We start from the raw sequence: 20,453 nt of genomic DNA on the forward strand, positions 1-20,453 counted from the left end.
ACTGCTCCTCACTCTTCTATTCCAGAAGTCAGGCTTCAGTTCCCTGGTTTTCTAGGTTAGCTTTCTGCATTTCTTACCAGTATCGACTAAAGTGGACTAGTATATTATATATATATATATATATATATATATATATATATATATATATATATATAATATAGGTATATTATTATATTATTATATATAATTATATATTATATTATTTTATTATATATCATATATAATTTTATATATGATATATAATATATAATATCATATTATATATAATATGATATATATTATATATATTTATGTATATTATATATATTTATTATATATTTTATTTTATTATATATTATATATAATTTATATATATATATATATATATAACATATTTATAAATCTAAGGATCTTTGATTTCAAGTTGGATGAATTACTTAACTACTCGATTCAGATCCGAAGTGGAAGCATGAAGAATTTTGACATTTTGCTTGTAACGCCAGATACCATTTTGAACACACACATTATTTAAGAATAACTGGTCTAGGAGAAAAAAGGAAAAAAGAATAATTGGTCCATCCAAGTGATATTTGGGGAGGAGGGTGGGTATGTCAGGTGGCATTGTTATTACCAGTTCACGTGCAAACTTTCCAAGACTCGATGCATATGTGTTAAATGAAAACTAAGATCAGGAAAATTGGAAAGGTGAATTAATATTATCTTATGGTGATCATCGAAGCCATGGAGTACATCGCATTTCCCCTCACCGTGTCCCCAGGCACACTAGAGGAGTCCACCTCTGCTGGATGAGAGTGCCAAGCACACAACTGCGTGCTAAAACTTGTTGCTGAATTTCATTGTCAAGGCAGAGTTTAGACATTTGGTATCGGCAGTGAACTGACTAAGACCTGGCCCTTCAGCGTGGGGAGCTGAAAGGGATAGGTGATGGAACATTTTTGTTGACGTTACAGCCATGAGATTAAAACTCATCCCATGACTACTGTCATAATTGCTCTTTTGGTTAATGAAGAAACCGAAGTGATGAGGTATGGACTAATCTCAGAATACTTGAATATTCTGCTAGCCAATTTATATTTGTTGAGAACAAACCAAGTACCATGCTAAATAGTACTAAACCATACATGAGTTTATTTAATGCTCACGAAACCATATGAGGTTATTCATGTTCCTCTTACCATTTTATAGAAGAGGAAATTAAGTTACTTGGCCAAAGTCTTCAGCTAGCAACAATTAAACCCAAGATCTGAACAAAGGAAATCTACCTTCATATACAATATACTCTAATGATAGTCCATCCTAGTGAAGTCATTGATCATCTCCAGTATAATGATAATCATAGAATGAACATAGGCTCTCCCTTCACTTTGATGGAGGATCATGGAGATCTTGTCTCATTTTTTAAACTTTTGTAATATTACTGCACTGCTTAGATATTTCACTATGCATAAATACTGACGATCACTGTAATAGAATGACAAATGTACTAGTGTGAACATTTGAAATGATGTTTACTATTTGTATTGAGAGCAAAATTATATTAAGCATCGTATTAAGCATACATAAATTACTTTGAGATATCCATTGGTGTGTGTTCATGTATGGTTTTTATGTTTTAACAAGAAAAATCTAGTTTTCAAAATATAGGACAACAGTCATAGCAATCTTGGACTAACATAGAAACGTGCAAAAATGAAAGCACATTTACTTGTTTTATACATTATTATGTTTAGAAATATTTTAATAAGTTTTGTGATCCACCTTAAGCCTTTACCTTGGAGTAATTCTATGGCCTGCCATGGTACTGATACTCCTCTTGTCAGACCCTGTGTAGCTAAATAGGTGTTGAGTTCCCTGTGGGCATGCATATTATCTGTTCCTAGCATAAATCATTTAAAAGGACAGCTTGAAGTTGTCAAATTCTTGCTGATGTTATTATATGTCCCATTACTCATAACCGGAGTACCTTGGTACTTTACATCTGGGTCTCAGAAAATAAAAGTCTTTGCTTTTGTAAAACAAAATGTGAATAGATTGAATGCTGATTATGTTTGAACATGTTGACCATCTTCATTCACATTAGCATTTAGATTTCTTATTTTGTCTCTAATTTCATTTGAAACAGTTATCTGAGGATTAGACCCATTTAGTTATCGATATTTTTGCATGTGGTTTATTCTCAGTGCCATGGAGTGTTTTGCTGTGTGTGTGTGTGTGTGTGTGTGTGTGTGTGAATCTTGTTTGCTTGCTTTTGATTTTCAGACTGTCCACTGGTATTCAGGCAAGTATGTTATATAGTTAATATTCAGAGCCATTTGAACAATCACCTGAAACAAGATATTTGAGGAACTACAGTAGTGAGTCTTCAATCAGAAACCCCTGTTAGAAAAGAGACGGAAATAGTAGTATAAAAGCAGGTTTCCTTAGCAAGATTTACAGCATCATAAATGCCAGGAAACTTCACCTCTTCAGATTTCTGTGACCTTGTGGCACAGATGTTATAGAATGGCACTAAACCATATTTTCACCTTGTCCCTAGACTACTGCAAACAATATTCTGATTGATGACATCTTCTGACTCATCTATAATCTTAAGGCCCATAGTTTTATCAGAGTCCATTAGCAAAGCAAAAAGGCATATATATATATATATATATATATATATATATATATATATATATATATGGTTTCTAAAATATACAGAATGGTTAGATTATATCCTTATTATTCACAGAGTCATGAAAGCATGGCAATTCAGAAGGATGACAAATATTATCTCACCAGGTGGGAGTAAAGTAAGGAAATTCCCAACTGAAGGCCTGTGCTTAAGAATTACAATGTCATTTATTTCAAAACTTAGACTCGTCATCACTGAAGAATATAAAAAAATATTGGTGTTTATGTGAGAGAAATATTAAATTGCATGGCCATAGTTGGCCTGTCAGAAAATGAGATTAAAACAATTCCTGTTGTATAGATCTGCCAGAAACAAAATATAAGGGAAAAAATGCTCCAGTAAAATCTATAAAATTTTCAGTTAAACTGTAAATCTAATCAGTATTGATTGAATGAAAATTTAGAATTCATATATGTTCTAAAAAACCCGTTTTCTATTTTTAACTGGATATTAAGACTTTAGGAGATTAAAACAGATATAAAATCAGTATTGACTTCTTTTCTTGATAAAGCTCAGTCCCTTAAAAGATATTCATTAGAATGTGGCTTTTTTGCTTCTTTTCTTTTGTTGTTTGCTCTGGCATTTATTATGGCAGAAGTTGTACTATTTAATTTTTTTTTACATTTTATTTTTGATAGAGAGAGACAGAGCACAAGTGGGGGAGGGGCAGAGAGAGAGGGAGACACAGAATCTGAAGCAGGCTCCAGGCTCCGAGCTGTCAGCACAGAGCCCGACGTGGGGCTCAAACTCACAAACCGGGAGATCATGACCTGAGCCGAAGTCGGAAGCTTAACCGACCGAGCCACCCAGCCGCCCCAGAAGTTGTACCATTTTAAACACCAAATTATGATTTAGTTTTTATTTTCCATCAGTATCCTTGGCACATTTCCAGGGGAATAAAAATATATTTGTTGGAATACAAGCATGTAATTCTAGTTATTTTTGCAATTGACACAAAGTTTCCATATATTGAAACAGATTATTTTAGCCTAGTAAAAACTGTTTTATCATCATATGTTATTATTTTATTCATAATAATTTGGAATTCATTACATAGAGATGTCTTTAAAGCACATCTTCTTTTTTTCTTTATGTAATCTGTCAATACATTCCATACATATCAAGGATGATAAGAGCTTTTAAACTTAGTAGAATTAGGGGAAATTATTGACACGTGTATGCTATGTCTGTGTAGATTTAGTGCACAAATACTTTTATCCAAATATTTTAACGTAATCTATGCAACAAAATGCTTTCGAGGGTAAGAAGATAATTCATGGGTGATTGTGTGGGTGTGTGTGTGTGTGTGTGTGTGCATGCGTGCGTGTGTGCGTGATCAAATTCAGTGGTCTCTTGTTCTTAGTAGAATTCATGACACTTGGGAGAAAATCTTTGTATGCTGAGATGTTAGTGCTTATTTAGCACAGAAATAATCAGCATTTTCACAAGAAGAACCCCTGGTGGGTTATGGCATATGCAATTCACGTGCAGCTTTGAGCCAAAAAGAAACATAAAATATTAGCAGTTAAGAGGAATTTTTTTTTCCTGGTTTCATGGTATTGAATCATTCACTTTTGATTTTCTTGGCTAGGACGAATTTACTCTATTATTAAACAGAATTTTCAACAGCTGGTTCGAATGACAGTAGTTGTTGAAGGAAGTCATTGGGCAAAAGAATAATTCTATGAGAGCATTTATAGCTAAACAAAACACAGGGAAACATGGAAAATACTCATATGGAGTGTATATAAAAGACATTTTTCCTTTTTTAAATTTATCCCACGAATAATTAACTGGGAACACAATGAAGCGAGGCTTTAATCAACATTCTTGCAAGAACAGGTGTCTGACAACAGACAGACATGCTTGGGGTAGTTACAGCAGACAATTTATTCCTGGCATGCATCCCCCTCCTCTGATTCCCCATTGGGTGAGTACTACAGAGGTTACAGCCTTACCCGGAAGTCGCCTATGGCCACCTAACACAAAAAGTACATTCCTTGAGGCGACGCTGAGACTTCAGTTCTTTGGCGCGTGCTCATTAGAAAGCCCGCGAAAATAAGCCCATGATGGAGAAGGGAAGAAGAACCAGAAGTGAAGTGTCTAAGGGTTTAGGACTCCGTTTTTTGGGGGGGAGGGTGGTTCGGACATATTTCCAATAGGTCTAAACCTATTGTTAACTAGACGGTACTGCTTTTATTTGGTATTTCTGAAAATGAAACATCTCACCTACTTCTCACAAAGGTGAACTGCATTCAGGTGAACAGTATATTTTATAAACCCTAGAGACCCCACTAAAAACACAAAAAGAAACAATAATTGATTATACATCATGGGAAATAATTGAAATAAAATATTCTCCTAATAAGAAATCATAAGAAAGAAATATAGAAGTAATAAATGCAATGTTGAGAATTTAATGAAAGTATATGGTTAATTATATGAAAGAGTAAATTGTCCTAAGAATCCAGTTGATAAACAGAGATAATAGGTGTTATAAAATAATTCCCAACTATATGATTTCCACAAGACAGAATCCACAAAAAAGACACACACAGGTATGATGGGCAGAATTCTGAGGATGCTTCCTTCAAGATTCCCACCTCTTGGTTATTAAATTAATCAATAATCTGCTGAAGGAAGTTTGTAGATGTAATTAAATTTTACACCTTATAATAAGGAGATTATTCTGTGTTTTTCAGGTGGGCCCTATCTAATCACCTGGACCCTGAAATGCAGAGAATTTTATCCAGCTGGAGTCACAGAGATATGGCAGCCAGGGAGGCAGCAGAGAGATAAAAATGTGAGAAAGACTTGGTCTGCACTGCCAGCTGTAAAGGTGGAAGAAGGGGGCCATGGGCTGAGTGGTATGGCTGAACTTGAAGAAGCTGAGAATGACCCCACACCAAAACCTAGCAAGAAAATGAGGACCTCAGACTCACAGCCTTGTGGAACCAAGTTTTGCCAAAAAATGGACTCACTTGGAATCAGATTTATCCACCAAGCCTCCAGCAAAGGATGCAGCCCTGCTGACGTGATTTGTTCATGCACATAAAACCTGGAGTAGAGAAGGCTGAGCTACCTTGCACCCAAACTCCCAACCCACATAAACTGTGAGTAAATAAATTTATGTGACTTTAAGACAAAAATATGTGATAATTTGTTACAGCAGCAATAGATAAATAATACACTATGCAAAGGATAAAAAAAAATACACCATCGAATAACAATCATAAGAAAGCTGAAGTTGGGGCACCTGGGTGGCTCAGTTGGTTGAGTGTCTGACTTCAGCTCAGGTCATGATCTCATGGTTTGTAGGTTCTAGCCCCGCATCAGGCTGTGTGCTGACAGCTTGCTCAGAGCCTGGAACCTGCTTTGGATTCTGTGTCTCCTTTGCTCTATGCCCCTCCCCCACTCATGCACTGTCTCACTCTCTCAAAAATAAATAAATGTAAAAAAAAAATTTAAAAAGAAGCAGTAGTGGATATATTAATATGATATATATTATATGTAGATTAATATCAGGCAAAGTAGATTTGTTACCACAGTTTTTCACTTTGATCAAAGGATTGACTCATTGAGAAGAGAGAGTCATCTTAAACATCTATACACCTAATAACAGTGACTTAAAATAAAAGAGCAGAAACTGACAAAAATTAAAGATAAGCAGACAAAGCTACCATTCATTTTGGAGATTTTAACATCCGAATATCAGTAGTGGGAAGAATGTGTACACAAAATAGACATAAACAGATGTCAATGATGCAGAAGGCATGCCAGTACTAAGTAATTTAACTTAAATGACCTTATGAACCACTACACATACTAATTAATAGCATTACATGCATTCTTCGCAAAGAACAGAGAATGATCACCACGATAGATCACATGCCAGGCCATGAAATGAATCTCAACAAACTAAGAGCATACTTAAAATCATATGTGGTGTATTCTTTCTCCATAAACAAATGAAACTGTGGACCGGTAACAAAGGGATGCCTAAGAAATCTCCAAACGTTTACAACAAGGAACACACAACTAAGTTAAATTGGGTCAGAAGAGAAATTACAAGCAGCATTAGGTGATGATGTGAACTAAAATATACAAATAAATACATACATATCCATCACTCAACATTTCTGATGCAGCCTAAATGAAGCTGTTCAACTTTCCCTTTTTGTGCTGTTATTCACAGTTTTTTTTTCTGTTCCACTCTGTTGCAGTTTCTTAAGTGTGCCCTTGAGCTATCTCAGAGCAGTTTGCACTCATGGATAGCTGCCTGATTTTGGTGGGAGGGGAGAGGGGCTGGGGTCTCCTACTTTGCCATCTTTGTGACAGCTGAAAACATCCAAGGGGTGCATTTGAAAGCAAAGGAAACAACACTTCAAATGTTGAGTCGAAAGGGAAATAAATCACTAATTTAGGGTATAATTTAAAATCTATTGTAACTTCCTGATTTTTTTCAACTTACGGATGAAATAGGCTTTATTATGATAACTGTAGCACTTGAAAATATATAGCACTCAGAGATAATTTCAGTTAACCTGGGTGTTGTGTTTGGAAACCCTGACTACCTATTGCAGCATTATGTTTAATCTGGAGACAATAAACCAAAATCGACACAGGCTTTTTCTCTTTCTCAAGCTCTCCAGTATATCCAGTACACAATAATTGTGCTAGAGATCGTTTCCAGTTATGATTTTACCAGAAATACGATGCATCTGATTATCTCCTAAAGATAATTTCAGTGGTTTCATTATCCTATATATACAACTTATCAAACCTGCCTTATAAATCAGTGTACATTTCATCAACACCAGTAAAGCTTGCATAAATAAAAGCCTTATAAGTCTTAAGTGATAATTACCACAATCTAATGAATTGCATAAATCACTTATAATGAAGGGAAATAAACAAGTATGCTGAGATGAGCACATTAATATCTTAGGTTTTTCAAAAGCAATGAGTAATTTAATTTATATAGTATGTCCACAGACAGTAACAACTTGAATTTTATTTGTGAAATAATTAGTTGTTAATCTAAAGGGATACAACTTCTCTACTAGCAATACTTTAAACTGAAAAATCAAAATGAATTTTATCTTTGATGAAAATTATTCTGATAATACCCCATGATTTGAAAGTCAATATAAAGAGGGAAAAATGAAGATTGATTTAAGTTCATACTGACAAGCCTAGAATTTATTCCAAAATATGAATTAGCATGCTTCACAATTCCAAGTAATTTGTGATGTGCTATAATTTTTAGTGATCCACTCACTCAAGTGCTAATTGGATTTTATTTTTTATATATTTATGAAGGAAGGGAGGGAATTTATTACTTCCTTCTTTAACATTTTAATTTGGGTCATGAAAAATACATTATTCATTCATGAGGTACACTTTCATTGGTTAAAAGAATATTCTCCCAGGTAACAAAAACCTCAAATACAATTAGCAAGACTGTTTCCCTCCACCCAAATAATATGAATATTATGCAGGCTAACATATTTTATGTATTTTATTTCTCCTGACCTACCTAACCGTCATCTTATCCACAATAAGTTTGAAGCAGTATTTTATTTCCAATCCGGTAAGCTTTCAGTTCATTCCTCCACTGAATGGTGAATGCATCACAGTAGCCCTGTCTCATACTTGAAATCTGCACATTTACTCACCTGTTGGTTTATTCGACTATGCACCAAGCTCTGTGTTAAGATTGGTGTACTAAAATGCACAGCATATAACCTTAACTCCAAGGAGTTCCTAGCTGATGGTGAAAAGTCATACCAATAAATAAGCATAATATAATGTAAATGTCATTATTGTATGATTTACGCCTAGGATCTAGTATTGAAGAAAGAGTCATGCCCTGGCTAGGTTATTGGGGTTTTTTGTTTTGTTTTTGTTTTTGTTTTTGTTTTTGTTTTTGTTTTTGTTTTTGTTTTCACTGTGGAATTTCCCAGATGAGCTATTGGAAATTGTCAAAACTCAAGCTGTAGGTGAAACCTAGAGCTGTTTTCGAAGACAAAAATACCATGTCCCATTACAATGCATGTACACAGACAAAACTCTAACAGCCCAACAAGAAAAACAGGGGCCTAATGGTCACCAGAAACAGGTCTGAATAGTACAGTAGACTAGCAAGAAGCCAATACCTAAGAAAGAGCTGGTATATGGGCATCAAACTCAAAAGCTGAGGGATAAGTACCCTTACTTACTTGAAATAAAAATGCTGCTGTTCACGGCTTCCCTTTTCAAGCTAACCTGCTTATAGGGGTAAACCAGTTCGACCTGAGAACTGAGACAGAATAGACAAATGTTAATATTTGAAATCCATAAAGAAATGCCTTCTTATACTATTGTTTTTTAACAAGTATTTCTTACAATACACACATTATGTCTGGGTACCAGATTATTGACTGCCATTTCATTCAAACTGAAGTAGATAAAAATGTGTATCATTCGATTTCTTTTTTTTTTACATTAAAAAAAATTTTTTTAATGTTTTAAGTATTCTTAAGAGAGGGAGAGAGAGTCAGAGCATGAGCGGGTGAGGGGCTGAGCCAGGGCGACACAGAATCCAAAAGAGGCTCCAGGCTCTGAGCTGTCAGCACAGAGCCTGACAAGCTGTGAGATCATGACCTGAGCCAAAGTCGGATGCTTACCCAACTGAGCCACCCAGGCACCCCTATTTCATATTTTTATTATTTTCCCATGAAAAAATTTACCAATTTGAAAGGACAGTTGCCTTTATAGATGCATTTTAGACGTGCAGTACATTTTTATTTAATCCTTCCATGAGGAGAGCTCAAGGCCTATTTCTCTCTCTGTTTCCTCCAGATATGTTTAAATCTATGCATATCTCTCCAAATTTATAAAGCTCATATATTCCAGAAAACATGGAATACTTCTCTGAGGAACTGTAATACAGTAAAAAAAAAAAAAAAATGTAGATTTTGGTCTTTGTTACCTGGTCTTGATACAGAGCTGCTAAAGCCTTTGAATGTCTCATTGATAGGCGACTCCTTTGTTGTGCATAATGAACCCTTTTTGACCAACCCAGAGTTTATGCTAATATGATGACTCTTGGTGGGCCCCTAGATAGCTTCAATATGGGAGCTGGTCACCAGAGATAACCAAGAGATTAGATGGTTAGAAATTTCAGCCCTATCCCCAGCCTTGGGGAAGGGAGAGGGCCCAGAAATTGAGTTCAGTCACAAATGGCCAGAGCTTTAATTAATCATGACTATATAATGAAACTTAGATTAAAATCTCTGAAACAGAGAGGGGAAGGGAGCTTCTGGGCTGATGAACACATCCATGTGCCAGGAGGTGGCACATCCCACTTCCCAGGGAACAGGGGCCACTGCACTTGGGACCCTTCTGGACCTACCTGTTCATTTTTATTCTTTATAATAAACTTGAACAGTAAGGATAGCACTTTCCTGTGTTCTATAAATTAGTCTAGCAAATGATTGAACCTGAGGGGAAGTCATGGGAGCCCCTGAATTTAGAGTTGTCCAGACAGAAATATAGTCTCCTAGGTAGTCATCTGAAGTGAGAGAAGTGATACCGAGCCTTTACTGGATCTGCATCAACTATGTGTAGTTAGAGTCAGTATATAATTGAATTCTAGGACATCTCGGGAATTGGAGGATTTCTGTTTGGAAAACCATGGAGAAATGGGGATTCAGTGATAGCCCAATAGGAGACATTACCTTAGAGAGATAAGGCTGGTAACTATGGCAATGTTCACTTGGGGAAAAAAAAAAGTTAATTTTATCAGAATCAGAAATGTTAATTTCATAGATTCATAAGGAGTTTCACTGAGCTCAATTTGGAAGGGCATGTAGGAAAACAAATGAAAGCAGAGCTAACAGTTTTATCCCTCCATGTGGTAGAGAAGAAAAGGAAACCATTCAGTGAGCAGTTCAAGGTTTTCAACATTCAGCAGCGTCTACATTGAACCAGAGCAGAATGGAAAAGGAACATCAGAGGAAGCAGCATCGGGGCTCACGGCTGCTGGAATACAGATGGTAGAGAGGAATTTCTTTTGCAATTACAGTCCTAGGAAATTCAAAAAGTAGAGGAAAACAAAGTTTTAGAGGAGAAGGAGCAAAAAAAAAAAAAAAATCTAGGCATGGAGGCTCCTGAGGACACAGATTTTGGAAGTTTCAGCAACATCCCTTGGTCAGAGATACCTGAACGTAAGTCCCCAACTAGGACAAGCCTTGTCTAGCCTTGCCACTCCAAGGGACCATGCTGCCCTGGAGGAAGGAGGGCACGGACTCGCAGAATTCCTGCAAAGAAGACGGACTCGTTATGTTGAAATATTAAATAAGCCTCAGTTCTTCGTGAGGTTGGAGAGATGCAAAGCTAGTATCAAGCACTCAAGACTGATTCAAGATCAGGTCCTAATATCCAGAGAGAGTAGATGCTGTTTTCTAACATTGAGAATTCATTCGACTTGCATGGCACATGAAATCAGGAATTCGAGGGAGACATGAATACAAGAGATCTTTAATATGCAGATTGGTCACTAAGAAAAAGAATAAACACCATAAAAGAGCAGTTGCCAGGGAAAATATAAGTTTTCAAGAAGACTGGACCACGTAAGATACTACAAAATGTCTGTCTTGATCGTTGTTTCCACCAGGTACGGTAAATACTATAATAAAAGCCTCTTAGTGGAATGTTTCTCCCTAGAGGATTGTAAACGAATATCTCAGGATATTCTGAGCATTCACAGATCACTATCCTGGCAAAAGGGGAAAAAAATCACAATTCGTCTTTAATTTTCCTCTTTGTGATCCTCCAGGAGAAAAAAAAAATGCACAGAAAAATACCATACACACATAACATCATCATAACAATAACATAACAACATCAATTAAATTTCAATTAAAACCTGAATAAGATCAGAAGACAGAATCCCAACCAAGCAAATATGTGAATGCGATACATTTTCCTAGGAGCAATTAGGCAATGAAGAAAATGAAAAAAGGTATTTTTAGAAGGTAATTTCTTCAAGATACTACAGGTAAATTGTGTTATATCATTTGATGATTCATTCCCTTAATTGTTAAGGAAATCGGAGAGCTAAACTTGATAATATTTTCATATGTGTTGCTCTGGAGTAAATTGGTATAGAAGACAGAACCTGAGCGAGGTCTTGTTTCCTATTCCACATAGCTCATCCGTTTCCTGTGAAGTGGGTTTACTACTCAGTTGAGGGTGCATGAGAAGAACGTCATAAAGGGGGAAAGGAGAGAGAGCTGACAGGAAGACAGGCAGAAAATATTTGAAAATAGTGTGTAACCAATCTTCTGGACCCGCACTCTAAATGTTTTTATTGAATCTGCCCATATTTTCTCTCTTGTATCATTTTCTTTACTTTTTTTTTTTGAATCTGCCCTGATTTTTAACTTTGTGATTATCTGTGCAATTAAGTAAAAGTGGGAATACATTAGTCAGATGCCTGTGTTGAATGATGCTGAGATGTGAGAAGCAGAGAAGGGCACTAGGTATTTAGCAAATCTTCAAAAATTGGTATACTGTATCTCTATTATGTTTGTGCTTTAGCAAAGAGATGGGCATACGTTGTTCTATGTTATTGGAAAATTAGTTGGAAAACCATCTAGCGAGGCTCCCGCAGTTCCATTATGGATCACTTTGAGTGGCATCAATTATATTTTTACCTAATAGTCAGTGTGCAAAAAGTATGTTGTTTCTTTTTTCAAGTTTATTTTATTTTGAGAGAGAGGGGATGGGGGAGGGGCAGGGAGAGAGGGAGAGAAAGAGAGAGAACGCAGAGTCACCAAGGAGCCTGACGTGGGGCTCGAACTCACAAACCATGAGATCATGACCTGAGCCAAAACCAAGAGTCAGACGCTTAACCAACTGAGCCACACAGATGCCCCAGTATCTTTTTCTTTTCTTTTCTTTTCTTTTCTTTTCTTTTCTTTTCTTTTCTTTTCTTTTCTTTTTTGTTTTTTACAAAAGTCTGTTAATATAAAATTTGGCCAAATCAGGACTAGAATTCCCACTTCCCAGATGAAAGCCTCAGACACTGTGTGGGGATTTGGCTAACTGATCGAAATTTGTTGGAAGGATTGACTTCCAGCCCCAATCTCCTCCACTACAAATAGTTAATTTGACCTTGCGTACCTTGAATATATTCAGGTCAGCAGTCTTTAAATACTTTGCTCAGAGTAGACAGAAAGTATCATTTACTTGCCACGGGAGCTTCACTGTTGAAAGTGAAGCTTCCTGTCTGTTCTTTGCTGAAGTGTGATGGGCGAGCAGCCCAGCACTGAGCAGTCCGTGTGGGGAGCACTGCCTCTGAAGAAAAACAAAAGAAAAACCATCAGTTGGCTCCATCCACGCCTCCAAACCATATCCCCCTCTTATTTCCTCTGCAGTATTTCATAACAGATTTGATATTCCTTGACATTTAAATAGTAAGATTGTATTTTAGTAAAGCTTTTTTCTTCACACAGCATCCATCATATTTTTGTTCTACTCTAGGGATATAATAGATGAAATAGAGTTGAAGAGAGAAGTTTTAGTAAAAAAGAAACCGCACGCACACCCACATGCACACACACACATCCATGCAATGAAATCCCTTCATTTGCAGGCTCCTTCTACAACTGACATGAAGTGAACCTTCTGAATAGATTCTGTAGTAGTTTTGTACAAGAAGATTTCCAGGGGCTTGATTTTTGTTAGTTTCATTATGCTGAATGCTCTTAAACAGTTTCACGGTAAAATAACACGAAATCTCAGGTTAACCATGGTAAAAACTAGCATACTATCAAATAGTCTTATAGGATTCCTTAAACAATACAGTTTCAAGCTAGTCTTGGTCGAAGGGAATGCATGAAAATGCAATTTTTATTGGGATGCTGAGAGAAGCAGAGAATCATGTTATTTTATGATCATCTTTTCATCACAAAATCAATTGTTCTACTAACAATTTTCCATAGCAGGTTTTTGAGAATATTATATTAGGAGTATCCTTTTTGTTCCTTTTCTCATGCACGGCTAGCAATGTTGTCTACATTCCACAAAGATGAGCATATGGCTGGCTGTCAACATCAGATCTGTTTTCTTTGAATTGCTCACAAAAAGAGTTAGTTGGGAATCATGCACGTTTATATATTAAAAGTAAAACAAAGTTAAACACTAAGGTGGGCAAAAAGAAGTTTCAATGCAAAGAATGACAGAGTTGTAGATGGATTGTGCCAATATGACTTTGTTCCCAATAATGGGGTCTCTCCCTAATAATCTTTCCCCATTTTTGCTGATCTCAGTAGGGGTCCACTCTTGCATAAAATGATGTGACACTTTTTTTTAACCTTTTGCATTTGGTAAATCCAGGTAAAATTATTCAAATAGGTACATTAAACAATTAGGGACAAGTAGTATTTAACCCAGCATATCCTACCTCTAAAATATTTCACATTGTTATATTTGTCATTGCCCTGTCGTCTCCTACATTTCTATAATTTGTTCACTGTATTAACTCAGTGAAAATACTACTTTTAATGAAAGTTTAATTTAACTCAGTTAAGAAATGTTTACTGATAACTGATTAGTTATTGCATTTGGAGACTAAACATGTAGCCTAGATACTTCCTTATTCTTCAACGTATTGCAATATAGTTAAAATATAGGACAGATACCTGCACCATGTGTAATGAATGCTAAAAAAAAAAAAAAAAAAGTTCATACAAATTGATAGGGTAGATACTAGAGAACTTATCTTGATCTGCAACCCCAAACAAAACTTGATATGCTTATAATTAATCTTGTTTAAGGTTACTAAGTACATGCTCACATTAATTTAATAAATGCAGAATATGCAAAGACCGTGAGATATAGGTCAACAACAAATTGTTAGGAAACACATTGTCTATATTTGACAAATGATAAGTACTCTGGTTTTTTGGCATAGGTTACAGGCAAGGTGAGTGAATATAGTAGCTGCTGGGAATGCTTTAACTACTAATGACCTTGAAAACCATAAGCGTCGATCTCTCTGTTACTCTTGTTATTATTAGAGATTTCGGTGTAGGTAAATGGCACTTTGAACACTGCATTCTCTGTATTAGTAAATTCATTTGGTAGAATGTGTTGGATAGTTGTGTCATGTATATATGCCAACTGTTGTAATGGAAGACTGAGGAGGAAAAATGGAACTGCATCTAAATGATCCAAAACAAACCCAAACAGAGATGCGGGCTAGAGCTAAGCCAAAGAGAATAATGGCTATCCAAATGACAAACTAAGAGGCTGTAAGAAATCAGAGCTGTTAAAGCTGAGTTACAGTTCAGATGACTGCAAGGGGCACTTGTGGAAGACGGGGCTGGCGTCCCTCCCGGTCCCTTCGCATGCTCGGGCACCCAGCGCCAGCTGTGGTGATTGTCCTGGACTGATAACAGATCATAGCTCCTCTCTTGTCCAGACATCCTTGGCAGAAGGGGGGCAGCTTCACTGCACAGACTACACCCCCTCAGGGGGGAATGCTTCTCGAGTGACTGACTGACAAGGAGGTTCAGAGCCTCAGGCTCCAGCCTTGCTTCAAGCTGGAACGAGCTGTGGGGTGCACTTGATCTACAGACCTTCTCAGTGGAATCAAGTGACAGTTTTTCTTCACTGGGACCATATTCCTGGCTTAGCTTTCTCTCCTTGGCACTATCATTTTTCACTCCACCTCTGCAAGAACCCCTAAAAGTCACCAGCGGACGAACCACGCCAGCGTCTGCTTCCGAGGAACATACCCACACCTCACTGACGCTGACTTTGTCAGGGCACGCGGGAAGGCTTTCCCTCTTGTCCCTCTACAGCTTTCTACGGCTGTCTTCCAAGTGCACGTGATCGTACCGACTCTCTGGTCATGGCAAGCTCTGAATAAATAGTTTCTGTCCGCTCTTATTTGGGTTCGGTCTCTTGATTTCCACAGCAGAAATGAAAGCAAAGGGGTCCCTGGAAGTCACGCCAAAAGTCGATGAGAAGAACTTAGTCCTTATTTAGGCAATGGTTTTGAGAGAAAGGTTGAAGTCATTGCAAGATCATGAGGAAGTGAAAGACCTTACCACTCCTTCTACGTGTGAAGTTCCCCAGCGGGCATGTTTTCAGGCAAGATGTTTTATATGTTCCTGTTAATTAAGCCAAAACTGTATTTCGTCTCAAATACAATTACCTGAATGTGCACTTGATGTTTTCCCTAGCTCAAATAGTCTAATATGTAATTTAAAGTATATCGTTAGAGATATCCTAGACTTTGATTTTTGTTTTCTATTTTTTACCCCATCTGAATGATTTTAGTGTGAACTGATAAGCATGCAATCCCCCTCCCCTGTTGTTGTGTTAGGTCTCTTACCATGGGATTCTGAGATAGAAGGGCACAGACTCACGTAAATATAGAGGAACTTGGTTTTGTGTACAACAGACTTACTGTCGTAGATAAAGAGTCAAATATTAAGATTTGTTTTTACCTATGTGAATTTCTTGTCTTCTAAAAACCTCCTCACATTGAAAAGAAATCCATGTTGCCTTTCAGGAGAAATGATAATAACATATGGCAGCTGGTATCAGATGTGGATACAGGTACATTTCTGTTACCGGGGCTCGGAAAGGCTGCACCAGAATGACTAGTTTAGTGAATAGGAGGTAGGATTTCTGGCTGTGCTATTGACTGATTGTGCTGTTGACTCCTGGGAGTACATCCTCTTGATGGTGGGGAAGGGACCACATGTTTGCTTCCCGAGCTTCTTTGGACATGATTGCTTCTTGCGATTTTTTTCCTCTTTAATCGGGTACATGACTTACACTTGAGCACACACATAAAAATCTCTGTGGTCTAACTCTATGTTCACCTGGGTCCTTCTGTGAACATCCGGCATGAGTCCAACGGCATTGGGAAATCTTTCTGAAAATATTACTTCACAATGGGGTCTCCTTTTAGGTATATATGGAGGTTATGAAACACTGAATAGAATGATTAAAATGTTATGAATTTGAAGATAATTTATAGCTTATAAAACTGCATATTCTTCCAGAGTCTTTCCATCTAAAGGTTATCACTATATACAAACTCATTCTTCAGTGGAAAATAGTAATATGGCTTTTGAAAAATGATTTGCAGGCTTTAAAAAATGTGCATGTAAATAAATTTTATTTTTAAGGACATTTTATTCAAAAAGTTTCTTAATATCTTGATAGGCTTTTAAAAGCCAATGCCTTGGGGATAGACCATTACTAATATATATTCTATTGCGGAATTTATGTCTACTGCTTGTGAATTAAGCAAAATGCTTCTTTGAGTCTAATATATGTGACAACTCAGGAAAATGTGCAGTGCATTCAATGTTCTCAATTCCCATGTATTACTTGGGGAGTTTTACCAAGGATTATGAGATATAAAAGTCCCCAGATGATTTTCCTGTCATTTAAAAACTATTAATATTACAGTTATTCAAATATCATTTTAAAACGCATTCATTTAAATAGTTCTTTGTACCACAAATAAATTGTTCTGTGCAATGAAGCAACACTTTTAAACATAATTCATCTTTGCTCTATTGAGTCAGAATCAAGTTGGTACACTATATTTTCCTGGCAAAATGTTGACTCGCAATATGCCAATAAATGTGTCCTATTTTTATGCTCAAAAGCTTTAGAAATATAGTCACTAAATAATACACACATGTGAATCTCTCATGAATGCACAGATCTCTTAGTAAATTTTATCTGAAATTAATGTATAATCTATTTGGTTAAAATCTGTTTGAAATGGAATTTAGATTCCTGATTCTGTATAACCCCAAACTAATTATTTTGTGATGTTTTTCATTTAAAAAAAAAATTGCTGCAAGCATATAGTCCAAGATTTATGATATTTTAACTGGCAATGCCAAAAACATAGGACAGGAGAAAATTACCTGTATTAAAAATTATACTTCTGTATGTTATATCTCAATACACACACACACACACACACACACACACACACACACATTTTAGTAAAAAGGATGCAGAACTGAAACATTAATATTTACTTCCTTTGAAAAAATATTTATTTTTGAGAGAAAGAGAGAAAGCATGAGAGGGGGCAGGGCAGAGAGAGAGGGAGACGCAGGATCCAAAGCTGGCTCTGTGCTGACAGTATAGAGCCCGCTGTGGGGCTTGACCTCACAAACCGTGAGATCATGACCTAAGCCAAGATCAAGGGTCAGACGCTTAACTGACTGAGCCAGCCACCCAGATGCCCCAAACAATAGTATTTACTTCTTATTACTGTTATTTAACCCAGCCTTGATTTCAGTAGGAATTGCCTTGAGAACACCTGCCTTTGGCGGTCCCCCAGCCCATACTTCTCCACTGCTTCTAGAATTATTCAAGGATTAAAAAAATATATTTACAGGTAAACATATGACTTCTAAGTCATATTCGTAGGATAGCATGACACAAGAAATTTCCTTTTGAATTTTAATGGAAAATGTTATTATTACCACAAAAATGTGGGCCCTTAGTAGCTGAGGAATGGATTGGAGGTTGTTGATCATACACCCTCATTCTTCCAATCATCTTCCTCCTCTACATGTATATGAGTTACCTTGTTATCCTTTTGTTTTTAAACATGTTTTTATCAATTCAGAATATATGCTATGTACTATTAATTATTATTAGTAATAATGTGATTTGGGATTTTTCTGCATGGGACACTTTTCTCTATTCCATTTATTGATTCAGTTATTTATTTATATCAATATGGAGAATCTTATGCTTTGGGTACATAACCCAATACTGCTTTATTGAATCTTTCTCTGATTATTCCAGATATGGCTATTGGAAGCACTTTCAATTAGCTCCTGTGCCCTTGACATACTTCTGCCTGTGTGCGTGTGTGTGTGTGTGTGTGTGTGTGTGTGTGTGTCTGCGTTAGAAGTTCCTCACTCTCTGGCACTAAAAAGTGCTTCAGGATCATCTTGTATATTCCCTGCCCAAGTGCTAGAATCCGCACTTTCTCCAAAGGCCCTGGGTCCTTGTAATGGCATCAGAAATGAAGATACGGGCTCTATTGTGCTCACTGCTACCGTGTGTTGTTGCTTATAGGCCCTGAGCTGACAAGGTAAAGAAGTAAGTGTGTATACTTAACCTATTTACACATATATATATAAATAATTTTATATGTAAGCATTTATATCTGTGTTAAACTAAACATGAACTTATCAAATTTGTGAGCATTATGTTCATAGATTTTTTAGGGGTGGTCTGGGTTTTTTGGGGGAGTGGGGTTATTTATTTATTTATTTATTGTCCTGTTAACATCCATGAGATCATAGCAATGGCCCCTCTTTCATTTCTGATATTAGTAATCTCTACCTTTTCTCTTTTTTTTCTTGATGAGCCTGGATATAGGTTTATCGATTTCATTGATCTTTTTAGGAACCTGCCTTTGATTTGGATGCTGTTTCTCTATTACTTTTTTAATCACACTGATTTTGGCTCTAATGTTTATTTTCTTTCATATGCTTGCTTTAGGCTTGAATTGCTGTTCTTTCTCTAGTTTGCTAAGGTAGAAACTTAATTTACATTCCCCTTCCCTGCTAGAGGCACGTGAGAATTATTCTTGGTTCTTTATCATAAGAATCTGCGTGAGGGTTGGGGGCGTCATGAAAGGAAAACCCATGAAAGTGTGGAGGCTGCCCAAGACTGGATGGGATCCCTACAAGCCACTCTCCAAATTCATTAATTAAAAGTGCCTACATTTGTCACACGCCTAATTTAATCAGTGCCTTAACTAAGTGTGGCTGAGTTTTCCCAGGTCTCGCCTGATTTCTGGTCCTTCCCAGGTCTGTGGTCCTTCTCATTGTGGATGAGCCCAAATGTGTATACACTGTCTCTTCCATATGTGTATACACTGTCTCTGCTGTAAATGTGTACATGCTGGCTCTTCCATAATGGAAAAGTCAACCATCAGTATGGAAATTCTGCACCCATAGTGGTTCCACCCGCTGGTTGATGAGTAGGTTTTCTTTTTTTGCCCCTTTTCTTTCTCCTTTTTCAAGTTAAAAACGATCAATAGTGGCCCTGTTTTATGTCTTTATGTGTTCTTAGAGAATATTTAAAACTCCTACTTATCTTCTCAAGAGTTTTGCATTTGTCTAAATGAGTAAATCCTTGGCAGCAATGTTTCCTTAGGTTTGTTTTTTGTTTCTTTCACATTGTCTAGTGTAGGTGGAGTTCAGCCGTGTACTTTTCATTATTATGCCAACTACATTAGCAACAATGATATGGAGAGCAGACTCAAGACTATCTGTTCATTTTATGCTTCGTTGAGTAGGTAATGGACTCGTTGATAGATTTGTGCTGCTTAAAAATCCTCCCATGGTTTCTGAGTTTGGACTATACAGCAATGTATCATGACAGATGCCTTGTTGAAAGAGTGGTAACGGAACTTCCATCTACTCACTTTCCTTGGGAAGTAGATAGGTTAAAAACAAATATTCATACCTATTTTGAACACTGAGACACAATTTTCAGCTAATATTTGGAGGCTGAAAAGTAATTAAAGGTAATTGCAGAATTGTGGATTGTGAATGATGGATAACTGTATCACACATGAGATTCAATCCTAGATGGTTTTTAGAATGAAACTTTTCAAATATGTTTGAATGCACAGATTTAAGTGTCTAGAAAGCATCACACAAATATACTATAAAGAAATATCAGATGCGTAGGGTATAATACATCAAATCAAAATGCC

General features: G+C 36.6%; 1 long non-coding RNA gene across 1 annotated transcript in view; it reads left to right on the top strand.

The window, feature by feature from the left end:
- The window catches only part of LOC144613937 (uncharacterized), a 293,664-nt gene extending 277,850 nt beyond the window's left edge, over positions 1–15,814 (top strand). The window contains exons 2-3 of the long non-coding RNA XR_013551434.1: positions 5,377–5,787; positions 15,645–15,814. This is a non-coding gene — a long non-coding RNA (uncharacterized LOC144613937). The remainder of the gene's footprint in view (positions 1–5,376; positions 5,788–15,644) is intronic.
- The last annotated feature ends 4,639 nt before the right edge of the window (positions 15,815–20,453 follow it).

Source organism: Panthera onca, chromosome D3, assembly GCF_046562875.1.
Source record: "Panthera onca isolate mPanOnc1 chromosome D3, mPanOnc1 haplotype 2, whole genome shotgun sequence".
Lineage (NCBI taxonomy): Eukaryota > Metazoa > Chordata > Mammalia > Carnivora > Felidae > Panthera > Panthera onca.